At 45.9% G+C, this 21,001-nt stretch overlaps 1 protein-coding gene across 1 annotated transcript in view; it reads right to left on the reverse strand.

Moving 5' to 3' along the window:
• EXD3 (exonuclease 3'-5' domain containing 3) overlaps nt 1-15,292 on the reverse strand; it is a 514,556-nt gene extending 499,264 nt beyond the window's left edge. Inside the window, exon 1 of the mRNA XM_065418596.1 lies at nt 15,223-15,292. The gene's annotated coding sequence lies outside the window, so the exon portion shown is untranslated. The remainder of the gene's footprint in view (nt 1-15,222) is intronic.
• Between the last annotated feature and the right edge of the window lie 5,709 nt (nt 15,293-21,001).

The following is a 21,001-nucleotide window of genomic DNA, read 5'->3' on the forward strand; positions in this document are numbered from 1 at the left end:
TGAGAATCGGTGTTACTTATGCAGATATGGGGGTGAAACCCTTGCCCTGGTGCCAATGGTTAAAACTCAACCAGGCCCCTGAATATGCTGAGTTAGTAGATTCATTTCTAGAGTGAAAATTGTGCATATCATCTCTCTGAATAACCTCATTGGCTTAAGAGGCTCTGTTCAACAACCAGGCACCTCGGCTCATACCATCTAGATTCTGATGCATGATTGGCCCTTGTAATGTAATATCCCTTTCGGATGGAAAGTAGGTCAGAGAACCAATGCCTCCTTGGATAGAATGGGGATATCAGAATTATCAGTGTTGCTTCTCTCCTGATCTTCTGTAGCATTTTGGTGAGGAGAGGAGAGGAAAGGAGAGAGAATCCTTTTTGGCCATCTTTGCAACACAGGATCCGTTGCCTTGGCTCTGTGATCCCACCAGAAAAAGAAGAACACTGTAACTCTGTAATTCAGGTGGGAGGCAAACAGATCTATTGCTGGGAGACTGAATTATTTTACCAGGAGATGAAACACCTCTAGGTGTAGGTCCCAATTCTCGATGATCTAACTTTCACCTGCTGAGCCAGTTGGCTGTAAAATTAAATTGTCCCTGGATGTGAAGGGTGCACACTGACTGCAGATACTCCTCTGCCCAAGTCATCAGGAGATGAGCTTCTCTTTGAAGGACTGTATACCTTATTCCCCTTTGTCTGCTTATGCATGGCATGACTGAGATGTTGTGTGTCATGATCAGGATGAGGCAAGTCCAGATATGGGTGTAGAGCTTTGAGACCATACTGGGCTGTTCTCAGCTCTCACCAGTTTTTGCTTTGCTTGCTCTCATTTGGATCAGATCCCTTGGACAGTCCTTAACTCTGTGTGAATGAACCGAGAATTCTCCTGGGTTGAGATACCTTCCTTGAAGGATGGATAAGGGATAGTTGAGGAAGAGATAAGGAGCGGCTCTGTAGTGGCCTAATGTGAGCACTGGCCTACTAAGAATGTCCATTTGGGAGACCATTGATCCCAGAAGAGACAGTAGCATATGAAATGGGTATTCCCCGTGAGAGGCTGACTATTTTGTTAAGATTTCTCAGCTTCTCTTGTCTTTCCTGAAATAAGGAACTTTGGAGAGGACAGTGACTGTTTCCACTTAGAGACTGGGAATGCATTGAGACTGTTAACTGACTCTTTCACAGAACTGTGGCTCTGCAGCATGCTAATCCGACTGACTCTGAATGAGGCTTAGATAAGGAGGTCACCCAGGAAGAGATAGACATAGATCCCTTCTTGTCTGAGAGCTGATTTTAACACTACCAATACTTTCATAAACATTTTTAGCACAAGCGCCTGTATTGTCAGAGCACAACTTAGGAAGCATCTGTGAGACTTCAAATTGGGATACAGAGATAGGCATCTTTAAAATCTATTGAACTCAGGCAGTCCTTCTTGTTGAGGGCAGCATCAAGGTCTCCATCTTGAATTTTGATTTCTTCATGGGCCTGTAGAGCTACTCAACGGCAAAAAACTGCTCTGTAGACTTATTTATTTATTTTTAACTAGGAGGAATATGGGGTAAGGTCTTGTTTCTTCTGAAAAGGAGGCACAGTTTCAATTGCTTCAATTCAAAAGAGATCTAAGATGACTGTCTGCATACCCTAACTCCTCCTCTTCCTCAGCCAGAAGCCTTTAGGCTTGTGATTTATTTATGTACAGGGTGAAAGAGACCATCCTTGCAATGCTGTCCATGGACGTTAGCACTGCTTATGAAAGTAGGTGGGGGCACTTAGGATGTCAGATGACACGGTTGTTGTTTTTTTATTTATTCTTGTTGGCCTGATGCCCCCAATAGTTTTCATGCCCAAAAGAGGGGGCTGAGATTATGCCTGCCTGGACCTGGATGCCTGTGAATGGGCCTGGATAGTAAAGATGCCACTCTTTCAGGTAAACATTTTTCACACTTAGAAACAACTAGCCCCTGATCACGAGGGAAAAGGCACATTTATCTTTGGTAGTGATACCAGGATAAATTTTGACTGGTGGACACTGAGGAACCTTATAGAATGGAGGCCACGGCAAGTTAGGGGTAGAAAGAAAGTTATGGTGGGCCAAGAGGATCCTCACTGTCTGCTGGTTGTTCCACATTTGGGAAGTTGTCCCTTTCATCACTCCACAGTCATCTGCTGGGGGAAGGAGGTAGAGGTGGTAGCAAGGCATGACAACCTGCAACAGAAGCTGGAAGCAATAACCAGGACAGTAGGGCCTGATATTCCCAGCTGCTGCTGTGGGGTGACAGCCCAAAAGCTAAGATACAGCAACCCGCAGCAGCAGCTGGTACTTGATCAGTCTTTTTAGATGTGGCAGGAAAATCCCAATTCCACTATTAGACACTCAGGGCTGTATGAAGAGGGATGTATAACTATAGCTTGTCAGAGGCATCTGCAGAGCTTTACAGTTCAGAATAGTCAGTACACTTTTGCCTGAAAGTCTATTCTCTGCATGGTTTGATTTGATGTTGTTGGCTTTTTTGTGGGTTTGGGTTTTTTTTTTTTAAATATTTGAGTCTTTAGCTCTGGTTTGGAGCATTGGCCTTCTCCTGTAAGCAGAAAGAATTTCCTTTGTGGGACTGTGTGTATGCATGCCAAGAGGAGACCGCACTTGCCTATGACCTGGTCTTTCCTGCATTGATTTGCCGTGCCGCACTCAGTGAAGATGAGCCGGGGAACCCAGGCACTGGCGGATTAGCCCCTCTGCGGCACTCCGTGAAGGTGTGCTGGGGAATTAGTTGCTCAGGATATCTGTTTTGCTGCACTCTGCAGATTTATGTACTTTGAGGGAAACAGATTCCACTTTGTACCTGTCAGAGTATCTCCTAGGGGAAATCCCTTGAATCAGACTCTTCAGAAGAAGGGGATTGGGTTTTTTTTTCCTTTACGTTTGGGCGATTCAAGGGGTCTGAACACCTGTGAGGCCTCTTTCTTATGCATCCCTTTGATCCTCCACCTCAGAAGCAGAGAGAGAAATTTCAGACTGACAGCACCTGGAATGGGGTGAAGGGATCTTGGAGTTACTCTTTTGAACAGGTGTCTTGCCCTGAGAAAGAGGAGATTCAGACTGGAGGTTTGGGCTGGACTGCTCCAGAAGAGGGCTTCCTTAGGTCAGGAAGGGAGATTCCTAGATGGTGGCCTCGGGCTGCAGCCCTGGAAGTTCACAGGGAATCCCTGGCCATTTGCTGCACTGGCAGACAGCGCTGGGCTGACATTGCTGGCAGGGAGTAGCTTTGATCCACTGCAGGGCTGAGCTGGGGGGCATGCTGCAAAATGAAGGAAAGGGCTGGGCTCCCTTCCTCCACAGTACTACAGGGGAAGGCCAGGCTCCAGCGGCTGAATGGGAAGCGTCCCTGGCCCTTTGCTCTTGTGCCTCAACTTACATGAGGAGAAGGGGGAGAGAGGGAGTGGCTTCTTGCTGGTCTCGGGGCTGCAGCTGTAGCTTGTGCCAGGCCCACGGGATTTTGCTGCTGAGCTGCTGCCACTGCTTCCTGGGTGCTCTCCTGCTCAGGGAGGGAGGCTGCTGCAAACCCTGCCCAAGCCTGAGCACTTGAGAGAGGCCTGGGTCTCAAAAGAAGAGGAACAGATCTCCATGCAGGCACTTGTCAGCGGGGTTGAGTGTCTGGCTTTTCCTCACTTCACTTTCTCTGCCCTGGTGCCCTCTGCGTGAGTGAGCACGGCACAGCGATCCCAGTGACTGAGGAGAAAAGGAATCCTCTCTGCAGATAAAGGCAGACCCTGAGAGCCTGGAGATTTTAAGCCTGCCCCCCTTTTCTTCTTATTCAAATTTGCTCTGCAGCAGGGAGGAGCTGGTCTGCTTGACAGCAGCTGGGAGAGGCAGACAAAATCTGGAAGCTTCTCAGAAGTGGAGCCAGACACACCTCTCCTGTCTCTGATTGACAGATCTGATCTGCCTCAGAGCAAAGGACCCAATGTCAGGGATCTGTGGATCTCATTACAAATAAGAAAGTGACAGATTTCAGATGTGCCTAAGATTCTCTTTAGGCACCTGTGATGAGGTTTTCCTTACACTCATCATCAGCTTCTTTCCTTTGTCAAAATGTTCAACACACCATGATTTATTCAGAAAGCAATGTTTATTTTCTGCCCAGAAGGCTTCTTTATCTGTCAGACATACCTCTTTTACCCTGGTTTCTTGTTTGTGCCTTCCTGCATACCCATCACATATGAATGGCGTGTAAAGCACCCTGCTTTTTCTCAGATGCTACCTGGCTATTCCACTGCACAGAGCTATTTAAACTGAACAAGGGTATTATCAGGTGAGGCTTGCCCGCATGGGCACATTTTAAATGATGGGACTCAGGATTATAATGCATTAATCCAATATGGGTGTGGGGTAATGAAGACCATATAACTGTTACAGTCAAATAGTGTGGACAATTTGCATGCTAACATTGAGAATGCTTTTCCAAGTGATAGCAGCATTTCACAAAAGTACTAGTGAAAGAGGGATTTTATCATTAGTCTAACAATATTTGTTTTTTTCCTTAAAGTCACAGGATTTTTTCCTGATGTCATGTGATTATGCAAGAATCTCAACATTCTTTTTAAAAAAACGTTTCTACCCTTTATGCTTTACAGAAAAAAATCTGGAAAACATGAACTCTAAATTCTCGGAAACCAGAAGGCAAATAAAGAACCCAAACATTTATTCTTGTAAAAAATCTTGTGATTTCTAAGCCAACCTCATGATTTCTTAGGGTCCAACTCATTATTTTTGAATGCTTCAGATTGACACTCTTTCCATCTGCTGATTGGGCAGAAAGGAACCACCTGATTCCAGTGTTACCAACTCACAGAAGTAACAAAACTCTTCTTCTCCCCTCCCCCCTTTCCAGTTTTGGTTGTGGTTACAAGGGTAAGAAAGAACCCAGACACAGGGTCATCCTTAGGATTTATGGGGCCCTATGTAGTAGTATTAAACTGGTGCCCCTATGCCGACTTGGGGCACAGCCGCCATCCCCACCCGCGGACCCCCAGAAGAACCCCCACACACACATTGCTGACGCACAGCGAGCTTTGTATGCAGCAGATGCTGCCGCAGCCTGGGCTTGCAGCCTGGGGGGGGGGGGGGGGGGCAGGGACGAGGCAGAAAAGGCATCAGATGGGGACCATCCCATTTGTTGATAGTAGAGTGTAATGCACCCTGAGACCCACTTCGAGATTCTCTGGGTGGAGATGGCCTGCCCTTTAAGTCTCTCCGCTATGGCCACAAATAGTCTAGGACAGGGGTGGGCAAACTACAGCCCGTGGGCTGGATCTGGCCCATCAGGGTTTTAGATCTGGCCCGCGAGATTGCCAGCCCCGCGCCGCTCCCAGAAGCGGCCGGCACCACGTCCCTGAGGCCCCTGGGGGGGGGGGGCAGAGGGCTCCGCGTGCTGCCCTCGCCTGCAGGCACTGCCCCCCGCAGCTCCCATTGGCCGGGAACGGAGAACCGCGGCCAATGGGAGCTTCAGGGGAGGTACCCGCAGGCGAGGGCAGCACAAGGAGCCCTCTACCCCTCCTCCCCCAGGGGCTGCAGGGACGTGGTGCCGGCCGATTCCGGGAGCGGCGCGGGGCTCGGGCAGGCAGAGAGCCTGCCTGAGCCCCGCTTTGCACCGCTGCCACCCCAGAGCCGCTCAAGGTAAGTGGTGCGAGGCTGGAGCCTGCAACCCGAACCCCTGCCCTGAGCCCCCTGCCACACCCCGCACCCCTCCTGCACTCCAACCCCTTGCCCTGAGCCCCTTCCTGCACACCACATCCCCCCTCCCACACTTCGCACTCCCTCCTGCACCCCAACCCCCTGCCCCAGCCCTACATTCATGGCCCTGCATGCAATTTCCCCACCCACATGTGGCCCTCGGGCCAAAAAGTTTGCCCACGCCTGGTCTAGGAGACTTCCGGAAGGGCTTCATCCTCTGTAGGTAAAAGACTAGGGCCGTACAGACATTGAGGGAATGAAGCTACTGCTCCGCATCTGAGGTGTGCCGTTTGGGAAAGAAGGTTGGCAAATGTATGCACGGGCGGCGAGTTGTATGGGCCCATGGTGCCTGGGCTCCTGCAAATTCAGGGCCCAGGGGCCCGGCTCCCCCAATGTTTGGGGCGGGGTCTCTCCCCTGGCCCCGCCTGTCCCTTCCCCCGAGTGTCCCTGCCTGCCCTGGGCAGCAGACAGCTGCCCCCTGCAGCTCTGCGCTGCGCTCCCTCACTGGCCACTGCCGGCTACAAGGGAGCAGCGGCGGGGGCAGGCTGAGGCGGCTGCTGCGCCTGCGGAGGGAGGAAGGAGGCGCATGGCAGCCCCTCCTCCCCCCACAGGCAACTCCAAGTTGACCCTGAGGGAGGGGGCAGGCTTATCCTTGCTGGACCTCCGGAGCAGCAGCCTGGTGGGGCTTAGGTGAGTGTCATGCCAGGGAGGAGCCTCCCCCTCCCCCACTTCCCCGGAGCTCACTGCTGCCAGAGGGGAGAGGGCTGGGGGGAGTTCTCCTCTCTGGCCCCCCACCCCAGCCCCAGAACAGCCTGCCTGCTGCACCCCAAACTCCTCATCCCCTGCCCAGCCCCATGCCCCGCACCCCAACCCTCTGTCCCAGCCCAGAGCCCACACCCAGCACCCAAACCCTCCTCCCGTACCCAGCACCCCAAACCTCCTCCCACACCTCAACCCCCATCCCAGTCCAGAGCCCACACCCAGCACCCAAACTCCCTCCCTGAGCTCGCGGCCCTCCCGCACCCAAACTCCCTCCCAGAGCCTGCACCCCAAGACCCCTCCTGCACCCCAACCCTCTGCCCCAGGCCAGAGCCTGCACCCAGCACCCAAACTCCCTCCCAGAGCCTTAGGGAGGTGTGGGAAGAGGGGCGGGACATGGACCCATTCTGGGCACCACCAAAAATTATACAAACCTGCCGCCCCTGAATGTATGGGTTGGTTGAGGCGGTAGCGAAAACCACTTTTGGTAGAAATTTGGGCTGCAAGCACAGTGAAACTTTATCTTTATGAAATGTGGTGAAAGGGAGGGTGCCATCATGGCTCCCAGTTCACCAACCCTCCTTGCAGAGGTGATAGCCATTAGGAAGGCGACCTTCATGGAAAGATGAGAAAGGGAGCAGGAGGCCATGGGTTCAAAGGGAGAATTCATTAATGACGTAAGGACTAAGCTGAGGTCCCACTGAGGAACGATAGGTTGGATGGGCGGGTATTTACAGACAAGATCATTCCAGAACTGGGCAGTCAAAGGGAGGGTAAAAACTGAATGACCCTCCACTGGATGGTGGAAAGCACTAATAGCTGCTGCATTCACCCTGATGGAGCTGAGAGCAAGTCCTGATGCCTTCAGATAGAGGAAATAGTCCAACAGCATCTGGATGCCAACAGTCTCGGGGGCAAGACCTTTCTGTTGGGCCCAAGAGGCAAAACACACCCACTTACCTTAGTAGGATCATCTTGTGGAGTCCTTCCTGCTATTGGAGAGGACCTCTCATACTGCTGTCGAATATTCTCGTACTAATGGAAGTGTTCATCCAAAAACCAGGTTGTCAGATGAAGCATCTGTGGATGAGGGATCTGAGTCTGCCATTGTGATGTGTGAGCAGTTCTGGGAACTTTGGGAGTAGGAGTGAAGGATGTTTCGACATGCAGAGAAGCAGAGGAAACCAGAACTGGCGAGGCCAGACTGGAACAATCAGGATGACCATCGCCCTCTCTCATGGGAGTTTGTGAAGGACGCGTGACATGAATGGTAGAGGAGGAAAGGCATAGTTGACCCAGTCCGACCAGTCAAAGACCACGGCGTCATCCTGCGAATGGGCACCAAGTCCTCCCCTTGAGCCATACTGAATGCACTTGGTGTTGCTGTGAGATGTAAAGAGGTCCCTGATCAGAGTTCACCATGGACCAAAAATGTCTGCAATTACCATGTGGTCGGTTGCAAAGTTCCTGCTGAGAACATCGGCCATACTGTCCTTGGTCCCAGACAGGTAGGCCACCAACAAGAGGATACAGTTTGCAAGCACCATTTCCAAAGATGCAGAGCTTTCGCACACAGTGCTGGGGACCTTGTGCCTCCTTTCTTGTTTACGTAGTAAACCAGAGTGGTGTTCTCCAACATGACAAGCTAGTCTGCTGAGCAACTCCTGAAATTGACGATAGATGACGCAGCTGCATCCAGGGATGACGAGGGGAACCTCTCCAGATTCGCTGGTACTGCCGGAGCCAGGCTGACCAGTGCATCATCCAGCCCCGGTTCCGAACGTCTACTTGACAAAGGACAGGGTGTTGAGACAGGGAGCGAGATGGTTCTGAAGGCGAATATTGGGGCCACGAGCTCCAATATGGCCAACCTGGTTGATCCTGCTGTTGCTGCAGCTGTACCAGTGGCTCCTGGGATGAGGCAAAGGAGGGTACTGCCACAATGCTGTCAGAATGCTCTGGTAAGCATGCCTTTGGAATGGAAGCAGCGGACTCTGCATAGTGTCCAAATCCTCAGACTCAGAGGAACCAGAGTCCTGTACAAACGGGGTGCCGACAGGACTGATGGAACAGGGTGTGCTGTAGGAACACGACCAGAGGGCAACAGATCTAACACAGGAGAGGGAGCTCTCTTAGCAGGTGAATGGACTGGAACACGTGGAAACCTCATCCAATCCAGGGCAAACTGTTCATGAGGCCTGGGAGCACATCCGATTATCCCCGGTGTTAACAACACCCAGTCCATGGGTGGACCCAGGGCTGGGAAGGGGGTCTGCCTCGATGCCAACAATTCATGCTGTGCCAGCGGAGCCAATGCAGGAGGGGTGCATGGTTCGGGGACCAACAGATCCAGTGAACAATGAGACTTCTTCTCACTCTTGTGGGCCTTGGGATGTGCTCCTCCTCTGACATGGATGGTACAGCCTCTTTCTTGGATCTGGAGGAAGACTTACTGCCATGCTTATGCGCATACTTCCATGTTTCACAGCGAGGCCCAGGCGTGAGGTCTATAGCGCTGGCACCAGTGGATCCGTGACTCCGCAGTAGGAGGCGCACTCCTGGTCTGCTCAGGCCAATGTACAGGAGGGGTTCCCCGGCCATGATCTGACTATGGCCTCATGGCTACATCCATGAGGTGAATCTTAACGCACAGGGTCTGGTCTTCCCGGGTACAGGCAGGAAAGGAGAGGCAGATACTGCACCTGGACGCAATGTGGGTGAGGGGTGGAGAATTCTCCCAACCTCCAAAATAGCTGTACAGCTAGTGGGGTGCTCATGGGAGCTCAGAGCCAATTTTCAGGCAATGACATTGTAATTTCGTTTTCCAGATGGCAGTTCTTGTCTAGTATTTGAGCTCTAGTAAACTACTCAACAGAGTTGGAACAGAGCTATGGAAGTGTCCACTGGAGAGAGCAGAGGAAAGAAAAAACACTACTGTAGAGAACCATGCTACTGTACACAGTATTAAAAACGAGATGCCTTCAGAGCACAGTGTGTTAAGTCATCTCTTTATTAAATCCCTGACTAATTAAACAATCTTCTTGTCAAAGGGGATAGTCATTGTTTGTGTGACTAGGGCTCTGTAAATATAATGAGATAATCTGCCTTTCTCCCTTTTCTCCAATGCCTCTAAACAGCTGGGTGATGCGCCCCATGCCCTACAGGAAGCCTCCACTCATCTGTCATTGTTCTCTGTCCAGCAGATCACTGCTGCTCTAAGCAGCATCAGAAGCCAAGCTGAAGACAATAACGCCTCAGATACACATGCAATCAATCTGTTACCAAGCCACTAAAGAGTTCCTCAGTCTTTGAGTAGCTGAGAGAACAATTAGCAGGAAAGAAGATGTGGTTCCTGTAAGGGGAAGACAATGAAGGCTGCGTTGATCTACAAATTGTAAGGGAGAGTGCCGAAATACAAGCATTTCCATTAAACACTTTTGACTTCACCATCAAGTAGGAAAGAAGTTTAAAATGATAAAAGCAAAAGCCTTTATATAAGATGGCACCAGGCTGGCTCACTGTTCCACCTGCATGACTGTCTGTTACATTACAGGTTTCAGAGTAGCAGCCGTGTTAGTCTGTATCCGCAAAAAGAACAGGAGTACTTGTGGCACCTTAGAGACTAACAAATTTATTAGAGCATAAGCTTTCGTGGGCTACAACCCACTTCTTCGGATGCATGTTACATTACAGGTCACTAGCCAACAGTTAAAGACTTAAAGAGCCACATTTTCAAAGATGATCTCCAATTCTGGGAGCCCAGTGTCAGCATCACAAGCTTGATTTTCAGAGGCGTTAAATATCCACAATTCCAATTAGCTTCCCCAGGAACTGTGGGTATCCAGCACCACTGAAAAACAGGACCCATTTTACATTACTCAAAATTACAGATCAGTTTTGGAAATGTGGGCCTTTTTAAACCAAAGTACTTTCTTGCAGCCTGAAAGTTTAAAGATTTGCCAACATACACTTCATACCACATTGCTTAAATATGGCAGAGTACCTCCCTCTTCAGCAAATCCTGTGAAAATTCTGCCTTTGGTTACTCCTGCTGAGGGAATCCACTGACTTCCAGCTGTCACAGTTCAATTATCATTGTTTTATTATAGAAATAATAATGTTAATAGCCATTAGTTGTCCTAGTTAACAACGTCTTTCATGGGAGTTTCTGTTTGTCTATTGCACTATACCAAGATAGTAACATAAAGAGCAAGATAGGTTAAAAGTTTCGTGTAAGAAACTTAAATATACAAGTATTTAGAATTTGAAAATCCAAACCTGGTATTCCCAAAATAAAATGACATCACTTTTAAAATATGCAGCCTTTGGACAATTATTACATCCAGAGTCTTGGGGAATGAGAGTCTGGGATTCAAAACAGGAATGGACAGCCCTCTTTTGAATACCAGACTCTCATTCCCAAGGCTCCAGAGGTAGGAATTGTGCAAAGGCTGCATATTTCTTTCTTAAAGCTAACTTCTAATCACCCCTTGCTGGCTGCAGCAGAGCTCACAAGAGAGCAGTATTGATGACAACATATGTCTGCAATCAGAACAATTTCATATGAAACCAGAAGATACATCAAATCCCATGTCTTCAGGTTTTATTACAGCAAAAGAGCCAGAACTTCTGTGTGAGAAGTAAACAGAGAGCGAGGGGGAGATCAATTAGTACGTGAAGAGATGATCAAAACACCCTGGAGTGAGCAAAACAAAAATGATCCATGAGGCTCTACAGGCTATTAAGCTGGGCAACATACTACAAGCAGGTCACTGATAAGGTCTGATCTAGTGTTTATGTGGGATACAAGGGAGATTAAATGATAAAGACCAAAGGAGGCACACTAGACACATAAAATCCCTCACTAGCATTCCAGGAAATATCAAAAACAGACTTAGAAGCTAAGAACATAAGAACATAAGAACATAAGAAAGGCCGTACTGGGTCAGACCAAAGGTCCATCTAGCCCAGTATCTGTCTACCGACAGTGGCCAATGCCAGGTGCCCCAGAGGGAGTGAACCTAACAGGCAATGATCAAGTGATCTCTCTCCTGCCATCCATCTCCATCCTCTGACGAACAGAGGCTAGGGACACCATTCTTACCCATCCTGGCTAATAGCCATTTATGGACTTAGCCACCATGAATTTATCCAGTCCCCTTTTAAACATTGTTATAGTCCTAGCCTTCACAACCTCCTCAGGTAAGGAGTTCCACAAGTTGACTGTGCGCTGCGTGAAGAAGAACTTCCTTTTATTTGTTTTAAACCTGCTGCCTATTAATTTCTTTTGGTGACCCCTAGTTCTTGTATTATGGGAATAAGTAAATAACTTTTCCTTATCCACTTTCTCAACATCACTCATGATTTTATATACCTCTATCATGTCCCCCCTTAGTCTTCTCTTTTCCAAACTGAAGAGTCCTAGCCTCTTTAATCTTTCCTCATATGGGACCCTCTCTAAACCCTTAATCATTTTAGTTGCTCTTTTCTGAACCTTTTCTAGTGCTAGAATATCTTTTTTGAGGTGAGGAGACCACATCTGTACACAGTATTCGAGATGTGGGCGAACCATGGATTTATATAAGGGCAATAATATATTCTCAGTCTTATTCTCTATCCCCTTTTTAATGATTCCTAACATCCTGTTTGCTTTTTTGACCGCCTCTGCACACTGCGTGGACATCTTTAGAGAACTATCCACGATGACGCCAAGATCTTTTTCCTGACTCGTTGTAGCTAAATTAGCCCCCATCATGTTGTATGTATAGTTGGGGTTATTTTTTCCAATGTGCATTACTTTACATTTATCCACATTAAATTTCATTTGCCATTTTGTTGCCCAATCACTTAGTTTTGTGAGATCTTTTTGAAGTTCTTCACAATCTGCTTTGGTCTTAACTATCTTGAGTAGTTTAGTATCATCTGCAAACTTTGCCACCTCACTGTTTACCCCTTTCTCCAGATCATTTATGAATAAATTGAATAGGATAGGTCCTAGGACTGACCCTTGGGGAACACCACTAGTTACCCCTCTCCATTCTGAGAATTTACCATTAATTCCTACCCTTTGTTCCCTGTCCTTTAACCAGTTCTCAATCCATGAAAGGACCTTCCCTTTTATCCCATGACAGCTTAATTTACGTAAGAGCCTTTGGTGAGGGACCTTGTCAAAGGCTTTCTGGAAATCTAAGTACACTATGTCCACCGGATCCCCCTTGTCCACATGTTTGTTGACCCCTTCAAAGAACTCTAATAGATTAGTAAGACACGATTTCCCTTTACAGAAACCATGTTGACTATTGCTCAAGAGTTTATGTTTTTCTATGTGTCTGACAATTTTGTTCTTTACTATTGTTTCAACTAATTTGCCCGGTACCGACGTTAGACTTACCGGTCTGTAATTGCCGGGATCACCCCTAGAGCCCTTTTTAAATATTGGCGTTACATTAGCTAACTTCCAGTCATTGGGTACCGAAGCCGATTTAAAGGACAGGTTACAAACCTTAGTTAATAGTTCCGCAACTTCACATTTGAGTTCTTTCAGAACTCTTGGGTGAATGCCATCTGGTCCCGGTGACTTGTTAATGTTGAGTTTATCAATTAATTCCAAAACCTCCTCTAGTGATACTTCAATCTGTGACAGTTCCTCAGATTTGTCACCTACAAAAGCCAGCTCAGGTTTGGGAATCTCCCTAACATCCTCAGCCGTGAAGACTGAAGCAAAGAATCCATTTAGTTTCTCCGCAATGACTTTATCATCTTTAAGCGCTCCTTCTGTATTTTCATCGTCAAGGGGCCCCACTGGTTGTTTAGCAGGCTTCCTGCTTCTGATGTACTTAAAAAACATTTTGTTATTACCTTTGGAGTTTTTGGCTAGCCGTTCTTCAAACTCCTCTTTGGCTTTTCTTATTACACTCTTGCACTTAAGTTGGCAGTGTTTGTGCTCCTTTCTATTTGCCTCACTAGGATTTGACTTCCACTTTTTAAAGGAAGTCTTTTTATCTCTCACTGCTTCTTTTACATGGTTGTTAAGCCACGGTGGCTCTTTTTTAGTTCTTTTACTGTTTTTCTTAATTTGGGGTATACATTGAAGTTGAGCCTCTATTATGGTGTCTTTAAAAAGGGCCCACGCAACTTGCAGGGATTTCACTTTAGTCACTGAACCTTTTAACTTTTGTCTAACTAACCCCCTCATTTTTGTATAGTTCCCCCTTTTGAAATTAAAGGCCACAGTGTTGGGCAGTTGAGGTGTTCTTCCCACCACAGGGATGTTGAATGCTATTGTATTATGGTCACTATTTCCAAGCGGTCCCGCTATAGTTACCTCTTGGACCAGCTCCTGCGCTCCACTCAGGATTAAATCTAGAGTCGCCTCTCCCCTTGTGGGTTCCCGTACCAGCTGCTCCATGAAGCAGTCATTTAAAGTATCGAGAAATTTTATCTCTGCATTTCGTCCTGAAGTGAAATGTTCCCAGTCAATATGGGGATAATTGAAATCCCCCACTATTATTGGGTTCTTAATTTTGATAGCCTCTCTAATTTCCCTTAGCATTTCATCATCACTATTACTGTCCTGGTCAGGTGGTCGATAATAGATCCCTAATGTTATATTTTTACTAGAGCATGAAATTTCTATCCATAGAGACTCTATGGAACCTGTGGATTTGCTTAAGATTTTTACTTCATTTGAATCTACACTTTCTTTAACATATAGTGCCACTCCTCCCCCTGCACGGCCTGTTCTGTCCTTCCGATATATTTTGTACCCCGGAATGATTGTGTCCCATTGATTGCTCTCAGTCCACCAGGTTTCTGTGAGAAAGACCTCGTCTACACTTACAATTTAGATGAACACAACTACATTGCTCAAACATGTGTGCCGTAGCTATGCCAACCTAAACCCTGGTGTAGATGCAACTAGGTCAATGGAAGAGTGCTTTCATCAACCTAGCTACTGCCACTTGGGGAGGTGGATAACTGACAACAACTGAAAAACCCCTTCTGTCACAGTAGGAAGTGTCTACAATATAGTGCTGCAGTGCGGTAGCTTTACCACTGTAGTGCCCATAGTGTTGTCATGGCCTAAGAAGCTAGAAGAGAAAGGTTTAGTGCAAGTAAGCAGTTAATTCTTTCTGCACCTGAGCAGCTCTATCCTCATGACAGACAAGTTTCAAAGAGCCACCCCTGTACTCTGCCAAGCAAACTAAGCACCTGTTTTATCTCCAGAGGCTGAGTTTGTGACTAGAATGCTAATCTGAAGAGTCAGGCAATAGAGTGAGAAAACCTTATCCTGCAATAGACTCACTGATACCAATATACCACCAGAAGGACAAGTCAGAGCTATCCAAGCCACGTGACAGTTAGGATGCTGTGACACAGAGCCCCATTTGTGGTTCACTACTCTGTATCAGCAACTCTTTGTCTGACCAGGCTGGTCGTCAGGCAGAGACAATGAAGATATATTTACTTAAAAAGTAAACATAGCCATCAACCTAGTGAGTGGGGGAGAAAGTCTGACACACATTGGCGATCAATATCATTGTAAAATGTATTCATTAGCACTATATGAGGAATTATGAATACTCACTGATGATATGCTTAAAGTCTGTGACCAAACACATGCAGAAGCAGGTTTTCCCCCAGACAGGAGGAAAGAAAACTATCTACCTGTCTCCAATGTAAAATAAGCATTTTGGAATCAAAACAATGGAAGCCCAATTTACATACAAATCAGCAGGGGGATGGAAACTCCACAGGAAGAAAAACAGCATGAGGTCTTCCTGCATCTTGAAACAGGGTCAATGAACTCTGAGAGAAATAAGGGGAAACAAAGAGCCATGTTGGATATTTCACATTGGGAGACAATGGAAACCAGCCCCTGTACTTTTGTTGAAGGTACTGACTGAGAGAAAGTCAGCCATGACTGAAGAAGAAAGATTGGTAAGCAGAGATCCTAGTTTTCTGTGATAAAAAAAAACAAAATTCTGCATTTTTCCCCAATTAAAATGAAATGCTGAACTTTAGTTTCCCTGGCCACGATATATATAGGTATCAGTTGAAAACAATGGTTTACTGATATAATTACAATTTTTAAGCTGACAGCCAGAGCCCCATCCATTCTCCTGATTATCCAAATTTTTAATGATCTGATCTGACCCCATTCCCAATTAGATTGGATAATTGGGGTTCCACTGTATATGTTTTTATTTTTTCACAAAATGTAAAAACTAAAGATTCTCTGTAAAAACGCAAATTCTGCATTTTTCCATGACAAACAGATTTCTAGGATCCCTGCTGGTAAGAAATCTACCTTGAACAAAGACTGTAGCTTGTTAAGATAGATCTTAGCCATTAGAAAGCCTATTTTAACTTTTATTTGTCTGTAACCATTTTTATCTTTATCCCTTGTACTTGAACTCACTTAAAAACTCTCTTTATTTTAATAAACTTATTTTACTTTTAATCTAAACCAACTCAGTGCTGTGTTTCAACTGAAGTGATTGTTAGCTCCAATTAAAGTGATAAGTGATGCTTCTGTCTCTTTAAAGGAACAATGAACCTTCTTACTTGTCTGAGTGTTCCGGGTGAGGACTGGACACTTCAGGGCAGACAGATTGGGGAAAACTCGGGACTTGGAGTGTGTTGGAGTCAGCTTGCAAGTAGTAACAAGGCTGGTGGAGGCTAGGGTGGCTCTTGTGTTATAGGCAGGCTGCTCGGGTCAAGGTGTTGAACCAGGGCTCCACAGCATACAGACACTCAGGTATGTCTACACTACAATTAGACACTCACGGCTGGCTCGTGCCAGCTGACTCTGGCTCATGGGGCTCAGGCTGCGGGGCTGTTTCATTGCTATGTAGACTTACGGGCTTGGGCTGAAGCCCAGGCTTTAGGACCCTGCAAAGTGGGAGGATCCCAGAGCTCAGGCTGCAGTCCGAGCCCCGAAGTCTACACTGTAAGGAAACAGCCGCACATCCTGAGTGTCGTCCCCCCCCCGAGTCAGCACTGTGGATTTTTCTTTGCAATGTATACATACCCTTAGGGAACTGCATGCTTATCTGCTGGCTGTTGATGTCCTGGCTGTAAGACACTGCAGCAGAGCATTTAAGCACCCAGAGTTAAAGGGCAGGCAGTAACACAACCTCTCACTGGTCTAAGTTGAACCCCAAAATGTCACAGATGCATTAAATCTACTTCTAGTATGGATCCTAAGAGTGTGACTGCCTCTCCACGCTGGCAGTCTCCCTGATTTCACTCAAGAGAACCTTATGAGACAGAAATTGAGATGGGGATGCTTCTCCTCTACATAAGAATGGCCATACTGGGTCAGATCAATAGAACTTCTAGCCCAGTATCCTGTCTTCTGACAGTGGACAGTGTCAGGTGCTTCAGAGGGAATAAACAACACAGGATAATTTTGAGTGATCCATCCCATCATCCAGTCCCAGCTTCTGGCAGTCAGATGCTCAGGGACACCTCAAGCATGGGGTTGCATCCCTGACCATCTTGGCTAATAGCTCTTGATGGACCTATCCAATTCTTTTTTGAACTCAGTTATATTTCTGGCCTTCACAGCATCCTTGACAATGAGTCCCATAGGCTTACTGCACGTTGTGTGAAGAAGTTCTTCCTTTTGTTTGTTTTAAACCTGCTGCCTGTTAATTTCATTGGGTGACCCCTGGCTCTTGTGCTATGTGAAGGCATAAATAACACTTCCCCAGTCACTTTCTCCACATCATTCATGATTTTACTATCATATCCCCATTTTAGTCATCTCTTGTCTAAGCTGAACAGCCACAGTCTTTTTAATCTCTGCTCATATGAAAGCTGTTCCATACCTCAAATCATTTTTGTTGCCCTTTTCTGTACCTTTTCCAATTCTAATCTCTCTTTTTTAAAAAGAGATGACCAGAACTGCACGCAGCATTCAAGGTGTGGGTGTACCAGGGATTTGTACTGTTGCATTATGCTGGGATACAGCACAGATGTGTCTTTTACTGAAGGCAGAGTGAAGTCCAGGAGGAAATACATACAGTAGAAAAGTCTGTGTTTTACTTTCCATCTGGTCTAGGGTTGCTGCAGGAAAAATTGCAGAAGTATTGTAAATGTTTTTATTTTAGTCTATCATCAAGAGAGAGATTATAGTGCTATGCTTCAATTAGTAAGTGCCCCTCATCTCAATCCAAGTTAAACTCAACAAGTGTAAAGGAGACATCCCAAAAGAAATCTACCACAGAAAAGCCAACATGATGTGATCCCAACATACTGAAATTACAAAAATGTCCATATTTTTAACAAAGCAGCCTATATGAAATTAGCCTTAAGGCTTTTCTTCCTGCTTTCTCCCCCTCCTCTATACCCCTGCCCCAGCCTCATCGCTGCAGCCAAGTTTTAAACAATACACATGGAAAAGCAGCTTTCAATCTGTTCCTGGAATGGCTAACGTAATGAGGCCACATGGTATCCCAGGGCACTCTGGAGGGAAGGGTTCAAAATGCTTATTAGTGCAGGCTATACTGCTTTAAAAAATGTCAAAAAATTTTTAACTGGTTGTGTGTCAGCTTCTTCCCCCCTGCTGCCCAAAGAAAAGAGCATCCATATTATTTAAAGAATGAAGCGGTTATGGAAAAATGGAGAGATCCATTTTCCTCTCCAAATTTAAAGATTTATGGAGCAATACAAATCTCTTGCAAAAAGCAGAAGACTTTTGCAAGTATCAGAATGCTCAAGAAACTGTTGCCTAAACAAATACCTGTTTTTCCTGAGGTATATTTTCCAGATAGTAAGAAATCAAAGTTCATTTCAAATTACAACAGATTATAAACAGACTTGCATTCATCCCAAACTGCATATATTAAATGTGTTTGGCCCCAGTGAGTTAAAATTCTATGTGGCAGACTGAAGGAGTTGCCAATCATGGGAAAACTCTACACGCGAACAGAAATGTGAGGTTATTGCTTCCTTCTTGAGCAAAGCAGAAAGACACGCTCTCCCATTTGAGGGTATAACAACCCCAGTGTTTCGCACCTTTTTTCTCAGAAAAAGAAGTTGCATCTATTTACAATTTACATTGTCCTCTATGTTACCATAAATACTGAAAGCTACCGGTGCTGCTGATACCAGTAATACAAAAATTGCTTTTCCAGAAAAATTTGGTTCGATTGCTGAAAGAAGAAATTTTCCTTACCTGTAGTAGCTGTAAGTATATTATAATATATGTAATATGAGCTAAGTACTTAAAACTATGTTAAAAATGCTATTAAAGTTGCAATTCAAGGATGCAAAGGTTGAGAAATATGCCTGTGTGACCTTAATTTTCATCCCTTGGGCATATGATATAATCTTTAATTATATGGTCACATATAATTTTTTTGTACAGGACTCTTGCCTCATTTAGTGCACAAGCAGTAGCAAAACAAAATGCAACAGCATCTTTTACACATGGTTCTCTTGCATCAGCAGAACCTACTGTATTGGCGACAAATGAAACAAAAAACTGGAAGGACTTTCTAAGGCTTAAGTCTCTTTCCAGTAAATGCTCTGAAACCTTTTCACGTTAACCCTGTGAAGAAGGTCCTCCCCTGGAGAAGCATATGGGCTTGGGGACAATGTTGCCTCATCACCACCTGAAGAGGGTAGCATCAACTTATCTTTGCAGCAACTTGCAGAAGGTGCATTGTCACTAACCTCACTCACTCTATGAGCTGATCATCACAAAAATGACCTGTCATGTAAAAAGCTAGAATCTGTTTTACAGTAGGGGTGTGGTTAAGCATAAATAAAGGAAAAAACTAACCTTCTGGCCTAGTCTCAGAGCCCTTATGAAAATCTCTCACTGACTAAGGAGTGCATGAGTTAGGGTTACCATACTTAAGGCTCCCACCAGACACCTCAGCTCTGTGCAGATGAAGAGCCGAGCTGCCCGAGCGCTACCGGCTTCACGGTTTGCCGGGCAGCCCCCAGACCTCCAGACCCTGCGTCCCCGGCCGGGCGCATCCCCTCCCGGGCTCCGGCTGCGCTGGGGAAGCGCCCGGCCGGGGACACAGCGGGTCTGGAGGTCTGCCCGGCAAACCGTGAAGCTGATAGCGCTCGGGCAGCTCGGCTCTTACAGAGCCCAGGAGTCAGGGAGCAGCAGCAGTCGCCGGAGCACGCTCTAAGGTAAGCCAGGGATGCCGGCAAAGCTGGGAGTATTTTTCCCGGACATGTTCGGCTTTTTGGAAATTCCCTCCGGATGGGGGTTTGATTACCAAAAAGCCGGACATGTCCAGGAAAAACCGGACGTATGGTAACCCTAGCATGAGTAGGCCCCAAGTTTGTAAAAACAGACAGCAAACAGGCATCTTTTCAGCAACTCAGCCCACTGACAACTAGTAAAAGTCTAATATTTGTGAGGGGAAAAACATTTTCATCTATCACATTTCTCATATTCTCAGCATCATGGGACCTTTCCTTCACTATCTGTTATTTACAAGTATCAGATAACTTAATTTCTCTCCCCACATGCTCCTTCCTTTATTATTGTACGAATGGTAAATCAAATAAGTGAGCTTTGCATCTTGTTCTTAGGAAGGCAGGAATCATTCTCATTCCAACATGTTCCAGGAATACTCTGTCCCTCACAGTCATGAGTCACACCTTTGGGCTAAGAGTTCCATAGTTCCAATGAAAAATAGTTGTTGTGAATTGTCATGCTTGTATAGAGGACGGCTATGTGTATTCCAGTGCAAACAATCCAAAGAGAATAGCACTGGGGTCATATGCTTTCAATGGCCTGCCAGGGTTATTAGACAAGCAGCTGTATTCTGATCCAACTACAGCCTTTTCAGGGCCAATGGCTTCACACATAGATTCAATAAATTGCACGTCCTTACCACCAAATTCAGGAAGTTGTTATTGACAGGTTAAGTCAATAAACCATCACATCAGATCTGAATCATGGGAGCTAGACATGCAAGGGAAGAGGGGGAAAGGGTGACCCTCAGATAACTTTGCTGAATCTTCTGTACAAACAGATATTTTTCAGTAAATATAAAATGTTCAATTTTCTGTTTTCTTTTTACACTGCCCAAATATGCCTTCCACAGAGCAATGCAGATTTCAAATACAAAACTGACTAAGACTACCATGAAAATGATGGAGGGATCACAGAAAACATAAATTAAACAACAAATTTATCGATGAGGATCATTGGAAATTACTACATACCAATAAGTCCCCATTTCCAGCATGGTTCTCTAGACAAATATAAATCAAAAGCTGAAAGCCAAAGTGATACATTAGAAACATTTAACTATCATCTATTGCACATAAATATCATTTTGACTATGGCTAAAATTTATGGATTAAATCTGAATTTTTTAAAAATTAGGGAATATATTTTATTAACCATCTGTGCATAACATGCTACCGAGCCTGTTTATGACCATTTTCACACATCTACAATTTTCCAGGATTATCGTTACTATACAAGAACAGTAATATTTGACAATCTTGGTCCTCAGCTATATTT

The sequence above is a fragment of the Emys orbicularis genome, chromosome 18 (genome assembly GCF_028017835.1).
Source record: "Emys orbicularis isolate rEmyOrb1 chromosome 18, rEmyOrb1.hap1, whole genome shotgun sequence".
Taxonomy (NCBI): domain Eukaryota; kingdom Metazoa; phylum Chordata; order Testudines; family Emydidae; genus Emys; species Emys orbicularis.